Genomic DNA, 15,000 nt, shown 5'->3' on the forward strand with positions numbered 1-15,000 from the left:
AAAGACGCGAGGTGAGAACTTCTCATTAAAGGCCGAAAGAAACTGTCACTCAGGGGTTGTTTACGTCTGTGGACGTTTGTGCTTTAGAGGCACTGGAGGCTTTGGAACTGGTGGGATGGGGGATCAGATTTCAAAAACTATATCGCGACCCCGACCCCACGATAATGGTTTGTTCGTCACCCAAGTAAAATCATTCGAAGAATGTTTGGAGGAGGAGGGGGAATAAGAAGAAGCGAGATGAGAACTTCTTATTAAAGACCGAAGATAACTGTTCCTTAGGGGCATTGGAGGTTTGGAACTGGCGGGATTGGGATCAGATTTCCAAACTGCACCGCGCCCGAGTCCTCCACGATAACGGTTTGTTTGTCACCTAAACTATACAAGAAAACAACAACAAAAACAACAACAACAACAACAACAACAACAACAACAACAACAAAATTACCACGTGTGACAAATCTCTCCTTGTATTGAGAACGGTGTGTCAGTGGCAGTGCGCCCACACTGACTGGAGGCGAATGTCCCCTCACGTTCCAATCCCTCCTTGCCTCCCACTGGACAATGAGTGGTGGTCTAGGGTGCTTGTCTTTCGGAGGAGACGATAAACCGAGGTCCCGTACGGGTACAGCATGCAGTTAGCGCATGTAAAAAAAATGCACGGCAACAAAAGGGATGTCCCAAGTCAAATTCTGTACAAAGGGTGCACTTTTGATAGCGTGACAAACAAGAGCTGTTGGCAGAACGTGACAGGGATGGCACTGCGGTGTTGGGGACGCGCTGTCCATCAAAAGAGCGGCCCAGATTTCACGCAGAAAAAAACAGTGGAAAGTAAAGTAGTCTAATACAGTGCAATACATCACAATGCAAGGCATTACAATACAATACAATACAACACAATACAATACAGTGCAATACAATACAACGCAATGCAATACAATACAATACAACATAGTACGGTACGATACAGTACAGTACAGTGAATTGCAGTGCTTTGCATTGCAATACAATACAATATAATGCAGTACAATGCAATACGATACAACACAACACAATACAATACAAAGAGAATACAAGCACAACACAACACAATACAATACAGCACAGTATGATACGATACTATAGAGTACAGTACAGTGAACTGCAGTGCTTTGCATTGCAATACAATACAATACAATACAATGCAAATACAATACAATGCAATACAATGCAATACAATGCAATGCAATGCAATACAATGCAATACAATACAATGAAAATATAATATAATACAACACAACACAATACAACACAGTACGATATTGCACAGTACAGTGAATTACAGTGCTTTACATTGCAATACAATACAATACAATACAACACGATATAATACAATACAGTTTACAAGTTGAATGGCTAGAGCATTAGCAAAGTATTTCCAGGAGGAGCCACCTGCAGCGAGAGATATTCACGAACCAGTGATTCGTGTCAGACTGGCGTAATGGGGTGTCTGCTATTGCAGCTTTTTTTTTTTTTTTTTTTTTTTTTTTTTTTTTTTACTTCTTTTTTCTTTCTTTTTTTTCAGTTGTTCTTTGTGGGTTTTTTTTTCCTCTTTCGGTGAAGGTCCGGTACTCTTGTTTTGGTTAGGATATAAGTGATGTTTGACATCTGTGAAAATCTCTCCCCGGGTTTGGAACGCTGCTGTTCATATAGCTGGTGGGGTGGATGAATGGCGCCAGATGTTCCGTCTGGCTCGGTCTGTCTGTGTGTCTGTCTGTCTCTGTGTGTGTCTGTCTGTCCATCTGTGTGTGTGTGTGTGTGTGTGTGTGTGTGTGTGTGTGTGTGTGTGAGAGAGAGAGAGAGAGAGAGAGAGTCTGTGTCTGTATAACCGTCCGTCTGTCTGCCTGTGTCTCTCACTGTCTGTCTCCACCCTCTGTTCATGTGTGTGTGTGTGTGTGTGTGTGTGTGTGTGTGTGTGTGTGTGTGATCAGCGCGTTCATTTCTTTACCATTCCTTCTCCTTCTCTTCCTCTCTGTCCTTCCTCATCTTTCTCCTCCTCGTCTCCTTGTCTTGTATCTTCTTCTTCTCCTCCTCCTCCTTCTTCTCCGTCTTCTTCTTCTTCTTCTTCTCCTCCTCCTCCTCCTCCTCCTTCTTCTTCTTCTTCTTCTTCTTCTTCTTCTTCTCCTCCTCCGCACCTTTTGATCCTCACGGCCCCCAACCCCTCCTGTAGCAATTCGAAGTCACTGAGATGTTTAGTGGGGGATGCTGATTCCGGGGTGGTTGGCCTGCATGAACATCAACAAACGGGTCTGGTTCTACCCTTGGGATGTACTACGCCCTCGAAATGATTCAAACGGGCAGATGTTCTGTGCCTCACGTGCCAAGGATAAGGGTTGTGAGTTTGAGTCCAGGTGGGCAAGTCAGGGCAGCTCGCTGACCTTTTTAACTGCCCCTGCTGTTAGCATTCTGTTTTGTAACAGTATGGGGGGACGGTGCGAGCGGGGGGTGGGAGTGGGGGTGTGTGCTCGGTGAGGGTAAGTGGTCCGGGCCCCTTTGTTTTCGTTCTTTGCTTGTGGCCAGGGTATCTTTCGGGCGTCCACGTTCCGTCTGTGTCGCTGTCCAAGACCGGGAGGGAACATGATTATTGCTACTGGAACCTTGAACTGCTTGGCAAGACAAGGAAAGGCAAGGCAAGGCAAGGCAAGGGAAGGCAAGGCAAAGGCAAGGCAAGGCAAGACAGGAATGTATTTCATATTCCTTTTGGGGGCATTGAAACGTTATATACCTGCATCTTTTGCACATTAACAATACATTGGTGTAAAAGCAAACAAGCAATAAATAGATAGATGAAGAAAAAAAAAGAAAAGAAAAGAAACGAACAAACCTGAAACAAACAAAAAAGAACACCCAAATCGAGCAGTCAAGCAAATACAATACACGAAGTCATTTGCAGTAGACAAACATTCTTTTCCTTGCCAATTTCAATGAAAAGAATACGTACAGAAGAGATTAATGTTTTAACTTTTAACAACACCCTTTTTTTTTCTTTTTTTTTTTTTTTTTTTAGAAAACAGCAGGCGGAATTTAACAGATTTTGATCGGGTTCTGTGGTGTTAAAGTGTTTAGGTAAGCATTTTTGTCTGATAGTGTCAAAAAAAGAAAAAAAGGGGGGAGTGCTGTCGTGTCGCTTGTTATCTCACATTCTTTCATTTCTGGGTAAACTTTCAAAACACTGTTTATTTACAGGCAGTGCATACTTAGTTGTAATTTTCTATGCTTCACTAACACAACTACACTGATAACTAGTAACACTGTAAAATAGGAACCTTGACCAAGATTTGGTTTAAATATCCCGGAATCGATATACATAGTAACGTTGTCTACTTGTCAATACCAAATCTGCGGGAAAAAAATCTTTTATCGAAACCGCGCTTCGCCTGCTTTTTAGACCATGCAGGATGAACATGGAAACTGTGCTGAATCAGCTAAAAATATCTCACTCCAGTTTCATGCAAGACAGCCCGGAGAGCGCGATGAGCCACGATCGTGGAAACAATTAAATACTTTCCGGGTATTGGTTCTGATGTGTTTTTATTGTATAGATTACAGTTGCATTTGTAAAATTTTTGAATACAGCTTTGAATATCGTTCGTTTGTAACGGGCCTAAACCAAACTGAAGAGACATTTGTAAACAAGCGAAGACAGCTTTGAAGTTCTATTTTTGTCTGTAACCAAAACGCTTTTAACATTCCGGTATTCACTTAATACCGTAACATTTTGAATGGACCGTCTACGATTCAGAACCTGTCTGCGTCGTCTCATAGGTTTCTGAAAGCCAGAGCCAAGTGGTAGGTTTTTATGTGTGTGTGTGTGTGTGTGTGTGTGTGTGTGTATGTGTGTATGTGTGTGTGTGTGTATGTGTGTGTGTGTGTGTGTGTGTGTGTGTGTTGTTGTTGTTTGTTTGTTTGTTTTTGTTGTTGTTCTTTTTCTTTTGTTTTTAATCAGTTTGTTTGTGTACATATGTCTGAGGCTGAGGAGTAGAGAGACGGCCGTGTCAATGCGCAAGAGAATCAATACTTGGTGTAGACTCAGTTATTGGTATTTTGTTGGGTCTCAAGGCCTACTAACCAGCGGTTTTGGGTTTAGGCGTTGGTCAGCCAACATCTGCTTCCTTTTTTTGTGGTGGGTAGGGGTGGGGTGTGCACTGAGCTGAATGCTGTTGAGCTCGATGGTGGGGTGTGGGGAGGGGAGAGGGCTGGGGAACCGGGGGGGGGGGGGGAGAAGAGATTAAAGCAGATGCGTTTTTAGCGTATATGGACCAGTTCGCACGCCATGACGCTCGCTTGAAACTGACACTCCGCAAAACAGCGCCGGTCGACTGTTTACGCTGGAGTTCAGCTTCCCACTCCCACCAACTGAGGCGAAAGAGACAGACGGACAGACAACAGTCAGACAGAGAGAAAGAGATGGGGTGTGAATCGTTCCCCTGTGGAGCACCTGGCAGTGAACAGCTGACGTCAGCCGTCCGTCACTCACGTGGCCACATCACGTCAGCTAACTCTGCCCGCCCGCTAGAGGTCACCCGGAGGGCAAACAATGAAAAAAAGGCAACTGTTAATTGAGGTTTTGACCTCTGTGCTGCTGAGGTCCGATTGAGATTATTTGTTTCTTATGCAGCATGCTCACCACGGTTACAGTATAGTATACTCACAAAGGTGGATTTCTTGTGTAATGTGTTTATAAAGGTTAGTTAATTGTACATAATACTCGCAGTGTGTAGTGAGCTAACGATGGTTAATTTCTTGTGTATTTTGCTCGCATTGGTTACTTCCTTATGCTCATGGTGTATGCTCGCAGTGGTTAATTGCTTGTATAAAGCGCACACAATAGTTAATTTTCTTGTGTAGAATGCTCACACTGGTTGATTTCTTGAATAGTATGCTATGCTCACAATGATTAATTTCTGGTATAGTATGCTCACAGTAGTTTATCCGTTGTATAATATGCTCACAGTGGTTAATTTCTGGTGTAGTTTGCTCATAGTTGTAAATTTCTTGTGGTAAAATTTCTTGTATAGTATAGTCATTTTTCTTGTTTTTATAGTTGTTGTTGGGTTTTGTTGTTGTTGTAGTTTTGTGCAGTATGCTCAGAGTGGTTGGTTTCATGTGTATTATGCTCACAGTAGTAAGTTTCTTTTGTAGTAGTGAGCCTATGCTCACAGGTCTTAATTTCCTGTACAGAATGCTCACAGTGGCTAATTTCTTGTGTGTGACATGCTCATAAAGGCTAATTGCTTGTGAAGTATGCACACAGTGGTTAATTTCGTGTATAGTATGATCACCGTGTTGCATTTCTTGATTGTTACGCTCATAGCTGTTACATTTTTGTGTATTATGTTCTTAGTGGTTGAATTTCGTGTAGTTTGCTCAAAATGTCGGATTTCAAGAGCCCTGAGTCAACAGTTATAATACAAGACAGTCACACAAAAATTAGTTAGAAACATAAGTCTAAATACGAGAAGGAACCGCAGCTGTACAGTGGAAAATAATTCGATGTTCGTAACAGGCTATCTTGTTTGACATGGTGAAGTTCCTGTATGAGACGTTAATTAAAGTGTGTGCCGTTTAAAGAGTGTTCAGCTGCAGTTAAAAGACGAACGCGTTTTCTTTTTCTTTTCTGTTTTTTTGATGTCACATTTTTTTTTGCCCTGAACCATCGGATGAATCTGGTCGTCATACAAGTACATGATGCTGAAGCTGCAGGAACATATAGAAAACAAATCTATTTTTCGTTTTGTGACTTAGATCATTATTATCTTTAGTTTTCGGTTGATAGTACCTCATTTCATCCGAGAGTGTGTGTGTGTGTGTGATAATGTGTGTGTGTACAGAACTGTTTTACGTTCAGTGGGACACTTCATTTTTTTTGGGGGGGCGGGGGGGGGGGGGGGGTCCCTGTCATGATTTTTTCAAGACGAATTTTCTCAGCTATCGTTGGGTGGTGGTCAGCGGTGGTTGACCACGGTCTGTGCAGCCTAGTGGATAACACGAGTGGTCAGTAATGTACCGGTTTAATGGAGTGGACATTGTTGTTAGCGGTCAGTCCGCAGAATATATGGTGAGGAACAATATCGCTTGTGTGATGTAACTCTCAGTGGGTGACTGATGCTGCCGCTTGGGGAGATGGAAGAAGGGGGGGGGGGGGGGGGGGGGGGGGGGGGGGGGGGGTTGCGGGGTAGTGACATTCTGGCCAAGGGATGATGGTGTTGGTGGTTATGGTTACAGTTGTTAGTGGTAGAGAGGAGCTGAGAGTTATTGATTCGTTGATCTTTTTTTTTTTTAATGTCCAAAAGCTGACATGTCAAGCGGTGGTCAAATTGTTGGAACGCTGGATTCATCCCCGAGCTTCCTGAGTTCGATCCCCGCCACATCTAGTGGGTTAAGGGTGGGGATTTTCCCACTCTCCCAGGTCAACCTATGTGCCTGAACCCCCTTCAAGGCAGCCTGTTGCACAAATGACTCCGTGTTTGTAATGCGCTTAGAGCTTGGCCTCTGACGCAGATAGGTGCTACATAAGTATCAATATCATAATCAACATGGGTGTTTTCAGTACGACTCTCGCGCCCCACCACAGAGACTAACAGAAGCTGAGGTAATGCTACTAGTAACACTGACAAAATGAATTCGTGAAAAATCTTTTTTTGAAGTCGGGCAAACAATACCTTTTCCTACATCATGTGGAATAATAAGGTATTCAGTATTCTGTATTCTGTATCCAGCCCCTGAAAGAAACGAGACGGAGGGATGAAAGGAAATAAAACGGAATTTGTCTTTCTTTCTTTCTTTCTTTCTTTCTTTCTTCTGCGTGCACATGTTTGCACCACATTAGAAAACAACTGTCCACAGGTTCGAATCTTGCATCGGACCGGGATTTTCACCTCCACCACCCCCCTCGCCCCCTCCCCCTCCAGCACCCTCCCACCCCCTCTCCACTAGACCCTGAGTGGTAGTCAGGGTGCTAGATTTTCGGATGAAACGATAAACCGAGGTCCTGTACTCAGCAGTCACAAAGCACACGAAAAGGACACCAGCGGCAACAACGAGGTTGTCCATGACAGAGTTCCTTAGAATACCCATTTTTGAGAGTATGAATTGTACACCGTGAAAAAAAGTGTGTGCGTGTGTGTGTGTGTGTGTGTGTGTGTGTGTTGGGGTGGGTGGTGGTGGTGGTACATGGGGACACTGTCTACCTGGGAAGATGAACCCGAATTTCAAGCAGAGAAATCTATTGAAACAACAACAAGTAATGCAAAAAAATAACAATGCAATGCGATATAACAAACAAGATTCACCCCCATGTTAAACAAGAGAGGCAAGGCCTTCAAGACTCACTTGTGATAACTTAAGTCCCCTAGCATTAATTACAGAGTAATTTCCCTTTTTTACTATTTGCACCAAACCGTTTGCAAAATAAATAAAAATTCCATGCTTAGCAAAAGAAGTTCCTGTTTGAACAAAAAATGATAATAATGACTCCTCTTGTTGTTGTGTCAGAATATCAGATCAAAGTGCCAAGTTTAGAGAATACAAAAAATATAAATATAACAGTAAATGCAGTTTGCATATAATTAGGCTTCTTTTTTATATTTTTTGTGCCCATCCCAGAGGTGCAATATTGTTTTAAACAAGATGACTGGAAAGAACTGAATTTTTCCTATTTTTATGCCAAATTTGGTGTCAACTGACAAAGTATTTGCAGAGAAAATGTCAATGTTAAAGTTTACAACGGACACACACACACACACACACACACACACACACACACACACAGAGAGAGACAACCGAACACCGGGTTAAAACATAGACTCACTTTGTTTACACAAGTGAGTCAAAAAAAAACATGCCTATGGCCACCCACCCACACAGAAGCACGACCATTGGTGCTGATAGCAGATGTATGATTATCATGATAACTGTGCAGGGGGATGGGTGACTCCCCCACCTGACACCGTGATGTAGGGGGGCGGGGTGGGCGGGGGAGGGGGGGGGGCAGTGGGTAGGGAAGGGGTGACGAAACAAATGACCGTTGTCACGACATTGTAGGTGGCTCACCGCCACATCTGTCGCCACCAACTGTATTGGTTTTTGTGGTGGTTGGGAGGGAAGAACTGGAGCGATATATTTAGATATAGCAATTATCCTGCTAGTCTTGCTGTTTGTCCCTGTAGTTTCTCCTCTCTCTCTGTCTGTCTGTGTCTGTCTTTGTCACTCTGTTTTTTTCCTTCTATTTCTGGCTCCCTGTCTGTCTGTGTTTTTCGCCCCTCCACACACACACACATACACACAGAGACAGAGAGAGAGAGAGTATGAGTGTGTGTGTGAGCTAGCGCGTGCGTGCGTTTCTTCGTGTGATCGTGTGCGCGTGAACCTGCGAACGAAAGAAAGAGAAGCCTGCCTTGCTGTTCTTGGGTTACTTTTGTTTGTTTGCGTTTGCTGTTTTCCTCTTATTAATTTTATTTGATATGTACGGTCAGTCCTTCTGTTCCAACCGTTGGCATAGCCACCGATTTTTTTGTGCTGTGTGGTGTGATAAACAAACACCACCTGTCTTTGTGATGTAAGCTGAGCTGCTCAGGAGAAGCCGCTGATTTAGCGTCTTTTTTTTTTTGTCTTTTTTTTCTTCTTTTTTTATAAAAAAGTGTGGTAATCTATGATACCTGTCGATAACCGCTAGCCCATATAAATTATCGGCAGCGGTTCTGATCTTAGATTTTCATCATGATAAGAAAACAACAACAACAACAACAATCAAACCTCCTTCAGCTCTAAACAGCTCGTGCCTGGTTTTTCACCGGCTGACGAAATAGGTGGTCTGAGAAACGTTGGGTGTCCGTGACATGCAGATGTTGTCCTCAGAGACAGTGGCTGGGTGTTTAAAATGAATACCGTGATATAATAGATGTCCTCAGAGACGGTAGCTGGGTGTTTAAAATGAATACCGTGATATAATAGATGTCCTAACAGAAATAGCAGGGTGTTTAAAATGAATACCGTGATATAATAGATGTCCTCAGAGACAATAGCTGGGTGTTAAAAATCAATACCGTGACATAATAGATGTCCTCAGAGACAATAGCTGGGTGTTTAAAATGAATACCGTGATATAATAGATGTCCTAAGAGACAGTAGCTGGGTGTTTAAAATCAATACCGTGATATAATAGATGTCCTCAGAGACAATAGCTGGGTGTTTAAAATGAATACCGTGATATAATAGATGTCCTAAGAGACAGTAGTTGGGTGTTTAAAATCAATACCGTGATATAATAGATGTCCTCAGAGACAGTAGCTGGGTGTTTGAAATCAATACCGTGATATGATCGATGTCCTAAGAGACCGTAACAGCTTTGTATTTAAAATCAATACCGTGATTGTCACCAACACAGGAGCATGAGCAGTTTTGCTGATACCTGATGCACGTCATGATATCTAACTGTGTGGGGGGAAACGGTGATCGCAGCCTGTAGGGAGGAGGAGGGGTAGGGACGGGGGTGGGGGTGGGGGGTGACGTAACAAATGACTGTTATTACAGTGTAGGTGGCTCATTGCTACATCTGTTGCCGCCAACTGTATTGTGGTTGTGGTTGGGAGATAAGAACTGGAGCGACATATAGCAATTAGTGCGTTGGTCTCCTGTTTTGACTGGCTGTTTGTCCCTTGGTTCTTGTTTTTTTCTCGTTTTTTCTCTTTCAGTGCCAGTCTCTCTGTATCTCTGTCTCTGTCTCTCTGTCTTTTTCGTCCCTGCACAAGGTGTGTGTGTGCGTGAGAGAGAGAGAGAGAGAGAGAGAGAGAGAGAGAGAATCAGGTGAGACAAAAAGCATATTTCACCTCTCTTATATAACGAAGTATTGAATCGCCCAGTGCTCAAATACACATACAGAGGCACACGCAAAGGCACACACACACACACACACACACACACACACACACACACACTCCCCGAAACAACCCCAGCAGAACCCACATAGGAACGTGACGGAGAATGGCTTTTGTGGAAGGCACTGTCAGCAAGGTGAGTGATTTGGTGGACTTCGCTTGAAGCAATCGGTCCAGAATGGAAGAGCAACATACCATCATCACTCACTCACTCACTCACTCACTCTTTCTGTCTTTCTTTCTGTCTTTCTTTCTTTCTTTCTAGTTTCTTTCTTCCACTTTTGTGCGTATCCATGCAAATGAGAATGTTAATTGCTTTGTTCTTTTTTGCCCTCCTTTCTTTCTTTCTTTTCTTTCTTTCTTTCTTTCTTCTTCTTCTTCTTCTTCTTCTTCTTCTTCTTCTTTCTTCTTCTTCTTCTTTTCTTCTCTTCTTCTTCTTCTTTCTTCTTCTTCTTCTTTCTTCTTCTTCTTCCTTCTCCTTCTTCTTCTTTTCTTCTCTTCTTCTTCTTCTTTCTTCTTCTTCTTCCTTCTCCTTCTTCTTCTTTTCTTCTTCTCTTCTTCTTCTTCTTCTTTCTCCTTCTTCTTCCTTCTCCTTCTTCTTCCTCTCCTCTTCTTCTACTTCTTCTTTCTTCTTCTTCCTTCTTCTTCTTTCTTCTCCTTCTTCTTCCTCTCCTTCTCTTCTTCTTCCTTCCCCTCCTTCTCTTCTTCTTTTTCTACTTCTTTCTTCTTCTTCTTCTTTCTTCTTCTTCTTCTTCTACCTTCTCCTTCTTCTTCTTCCTCTCCTTCTCTTCTTCTACTTCCTCTCCTTATCTTCTTCTTTCTTCTTCTTCTTCTTCTTTTTCTTTCTGTTTTCTTCTTTCTTCTTCTTCTTCTTCTTCCTCATCCCCCGTTTCAGCCTCGTTCTTCTTCTTATCTTCCTCCCTAATTAAGCATACCTTTGTGGACCTGACAGAAGAACAAGCCTTTGTAATTTTCTTTTCTTTTTCTTCTTGTTCTGCTTTGCTATTACTACTTCTACCATTGCTACAACGACGACGAGGATAAAGACTGCTACTATTACTACTACTACTACTACTACTACGCTTTTTCCTCTTCTTCTTTTCTTTTTTTTCTTCTTTATTTTCTTCTGCAATAGAAAATAGCTTTACTTTGAACACAAAGACCCAAACCTGACTTTTACCTCAATTCTATTTCATTTCGCAGTTCGTAGATGTTACCGTCATTTGTGTGTGTGTGTGTGTGTGTGTGTGTGTGTGTGTGTGTGTGTGTGTGTGTGTATGTGCGCGCACACTTCATTAAGATTTTGCGCATTATAAATATTATCATTATTATTAGTAGTAGTATTTTTATGCATTTATCTATTATTTTTTATTTATTCATTTTATTTATTTATTTATTAATTTTTTGTTATTTATATTATTTTTATTTTTATTTTATTTTATTTTTTCTCCAAGGCCTAACTAAGCGCGTTGGGTTACGCTGCTGGCCAGGCATCTGCTTGGCAGATGTGGTGTAGCGTATATGGATTTGACCGAACGCAGTGACGCCTCCTTGAGCTACTGATACTGATACTGATACCGTCATTCCCTTTCCACTCGTGTTTTTTTTGTTTCCATTCTTTCAGAATGTTTGTCTGTCTGTCTAATGTTTGTCTGTCTGTCTGTCTAATGTTTGTCTGTCTGTTTAATTTTGTCTGTCACCTATCTAGCAACCTAGTCCTCCACAGAAGAACAATGTTTTCAGCGTGAATGCAGCGTTTATCAGATTTTGCTCTCTTTGTTGTTGTTGTTGTTGTTGTTTCTCCTCCTCCTCTGTCTCTTCTTTCTTCCTCCTTCATCGTCTTCTTTCTTCCTCGTCTTCTATCTTCCTCGTCTTCTATCTTCCTCGTCTTCTTTCTTCCTCTTTTATTGTCCTCTTCTTTCTTCCTCGTCTTCCTCCTTTATCGTCTTCTCTCTTCCTCCTTTACTGTCCTCTTCCTTCTTCCACATTATCTTCTTTCTTCCTTCCTCGTCTTCTTTCTTCCCGTCTTCTTTCTTCCTCCTTTTTCGTCTTCTTTCTTCCTCCTTCATCGTCTTCTTTCTTCCTCTTTTATTGTCCTCTTCTTTCTTCATCGTCTTCTTTCTTCCTCTTTTATTGTCCTCTTCTTTCTTCCTCGTCTTCTTTCTTCCTCGTCTTTCTTCCTCCTTTATCGTCCTCTTCTTTCTTCGTCTTCTTTCTTCCTCCTTCATCGTCTTCTTTCTTCCTCCTTCATCGTCTTCTTTCTTCCTCCTTCATCGTCTTCTTTCTTTCTCTTTCATCGTCTTCTTTCTTCCTCGTCTTCTTTCTTCCTCCTTCATCGTCTTCTTTCTTCCTCGTCTTCTTTCTTCCTCTTTCATCGTCTTCTTTCTTCCTCTTTCATCGTCTTCTTTCTTCCTCTTTCATCGTCTTCCTCCTTCATCGTCTTCTTTCTTCCTCCTTCATCGTCTTCTTTCTTCCTCCTTCATCGTCTTCTTTCTTCCTCGTCATCTTTCTTCCTCCTTTATAGTACTCTTCTTTCTTCCTCGTCGTCTTTCTTCCTCCTTCATCGTCCTCTTCTTTCTTCTTCCTACCTCGTCCTCCACTTTCTTCCATCTTGATCATTTTGAGCTCTTACTACCCCACCATCTAAACGTCCGTGGTCTGCAACTCACACGTCACTCATTTCAACCAGATGATAATTATTGTTAGCGTGTATCTCCGTCTTGAGGATGTTCGCGTTTTCATAGCCCAGAACACATATATGGAGGACAGGGTCTTTTGACTTACCTTTCTGCCACACGTGCGTGTAGACAGGAAGAGAGTTCAGGAGTGAGCAGGTGTGCACATGCGCGGACCTGGAAAATCTGAGAGGTAATAACTCTCCGCCTTTAACACAAGGGGTGCTGTCGGGATTCGAACCGTGCACCTGCCAGGGTATTAGAAGTCCAGCACTGACCAGTGGACTATAATGCCTTTCGGTTTGTCATTTATGTTGTGGTATGGTGGATTCAAAGGTGAACTTTGGCGTGTATCAAAAGTCATTACAAGAAGTGAAGAAGTCTCTGACGTCATTAGAGGAAATGGATTTCCCCGTAAATCTGCGGCTGTTGGTTAGGGTACGTTCACACTAGGCTGTAACCACGACCTAACCAAATGGTTACACTGAGGGATGTAACTACCATGAGACAAACTCTAGATTTTTCATACAGCATGTGTGAACGGAAAGCGTCTAACCACTGTTTAACTATTAGGCTCCGCCCCTTTTCCCGCGCTTTTTTTGACTGAGAGCAGCAGTTCTCGCTCGCTGGCTGGGTTTTGTTTTGCGCTGAAGTTAGACTGGTGGCATCTAACTACCGTTGTAACTTCGTTCTAACTTGAACAAGTTACAAGCCAAGTTACAGGGGTGCTGTGGCTGAGGCGTCATGTACAGATTGGGGTATACTTTTGTTTTCTGTGGTTCCCGTGGGTTTCCATGAGGTGGGGGGTCTTGAGGTTGTGCATCTCCACCAGCCTGCTGTGACCTGCTGCAACCTGTTGGAACTTGGGTCTTGTAACTCCCTTTGAAAGTATAAAACCCCCTTGTTTCAGGGGGGTTTCTTCATTCCATCTTGACCTGTCATCATGAATCGTGGATTCGTGTAGACGCAGCAAGAAGAACGAAAAAAATGAGTCAGCCAGCTTAAATACATTCACACTGTAACTGATCAAGTTACAGATTGGGGTATACTTTTGTTTTCTGTGGTTCCCGTGGGTTTCCATGAGGTGGGGGGTCTTGAGGTTGTGCATCTCCACCAGCCTGCTGTGACCTGCTGCAACCTGTTGGAACTTGGGTCTTGTAACTCCCTTTGAAAGTATAAAACCCCCTTGTTTCAGGGGGGTTTCTTCATTCCATCTTGACCTGTCATCATGAATCGTGGATTCGTGTAGACGCAGCAAGAAGAACGAAAAAAATGAGTCAGCCAGCTTAAATACATTCACACTGTAACTGATCAAGTTACAACACGCGTCGATGTAACTCACTATAACAGACCCCAACCATGCAAAGAAGGTTGCAATCACTTGCAGTCGGTTAGATGTGTCGGGCCAGACAATTTGCATACCGCACGCAGCGTGCGTGCAAGGCATGCTATTTTGTTTTGACGTCGGAGTTTTTTTCAAACTCGGCTCCGCCTCTATTTTCTGCTCTAACTCACTGGAACCGACGGGGACTAGTGTGAATGCCTTTGTAACTGTTTATAACTTGATCGGGCGATGTAACCTCGAAAATGTTTTATCTCCCGAGTCATATTTTTGGGGGCCATCTAACCACCTATCTAACCAAAAATCGGGTCTTCCCGAAAAATCGTCTAACCGATGGGAACCCACTGCAACCAAAAATTCGTGGTTCCAGTGAGTTAGAGAGCGATGTAACCATTTGGTTAGATCGTGGTTACAGCCTAGTGTGAACGTAGCATTAGCAACGGAAGTAACGGGTCTTGAGACAAATAAAGTCAGTCACAATGATTAATCCAGTGTCGTCATACGACTTCAGTCTTGGATGATAAATGATACGTCACTGTCAGTGCGCTCGATCCTTACGGAGAAAAATAATGATAATGAAAAAAGCAGCAAAAACATTAAGTTTTCATTGCTTGACGTCAGGTGTTGAGGGTCATATGGATGCCGATGTAACATGCCGGAATCTCTTCCCGTTTCGAAATCGCTCCCCGGCGGGTAAGGATTGGCACATGCCGAAAATCGCTTGACGGGGAGTTCTTTTAGTACAGGCCCAAACCACTTCACTCGTGTTCCAAAATCCTTCCCTCGCCTTTCCCACCCCCTTTCCCCCGATACCAGGCTGATAGTCGAGAAGGGGAGTAATACTGGACTTATGCCCGTACACACACACACACGTTCGCACGCACGCACGCACGCACGCACGCACGCACGCACGCACACACACACACACACACACACACACACACACACACACACACACACACGTGGCCACGTGTGATATTTGACGGCCGAATGTGATAGTTCATCCAATCAATCTGTACTCGGAGTAACAACGGGTATCTTAACACTCTGTCAAATGGGCTGAATAATTTGC

At 43.0% G+C, this 15,000-nt stretch overlaps 1 protein-coding gene across 4 annotated transcripts in view; it reads left to right on the plus strand.

Annotated features, from left to right (window-relative positions):
• Positions 1-15,000, plus strand: part of LOC143300644 (short transient receptor potential channel 7-like) — a 326,126-nt gene that overhangs the window by 280,578 nt on the left and 30,548 nt on the right. The gene's annotated exons all lie outside the window — the stretch shown is intronic.

Source organism: Babylonia areolata, chromosome 26 (genome assembly GCF_041734735.1).
Source record: "Babylonia areolata isolate BAREFJ2019XMU chromosome 26, ASM4173473v1, whole genome shotgun sequence".
Lineage (NCBI taxonomy): Eukaryota > Metazoa > Mollusca > Gastropoda > Neogastropoda > Buccinidae > Babylonia > Babylonia areolata.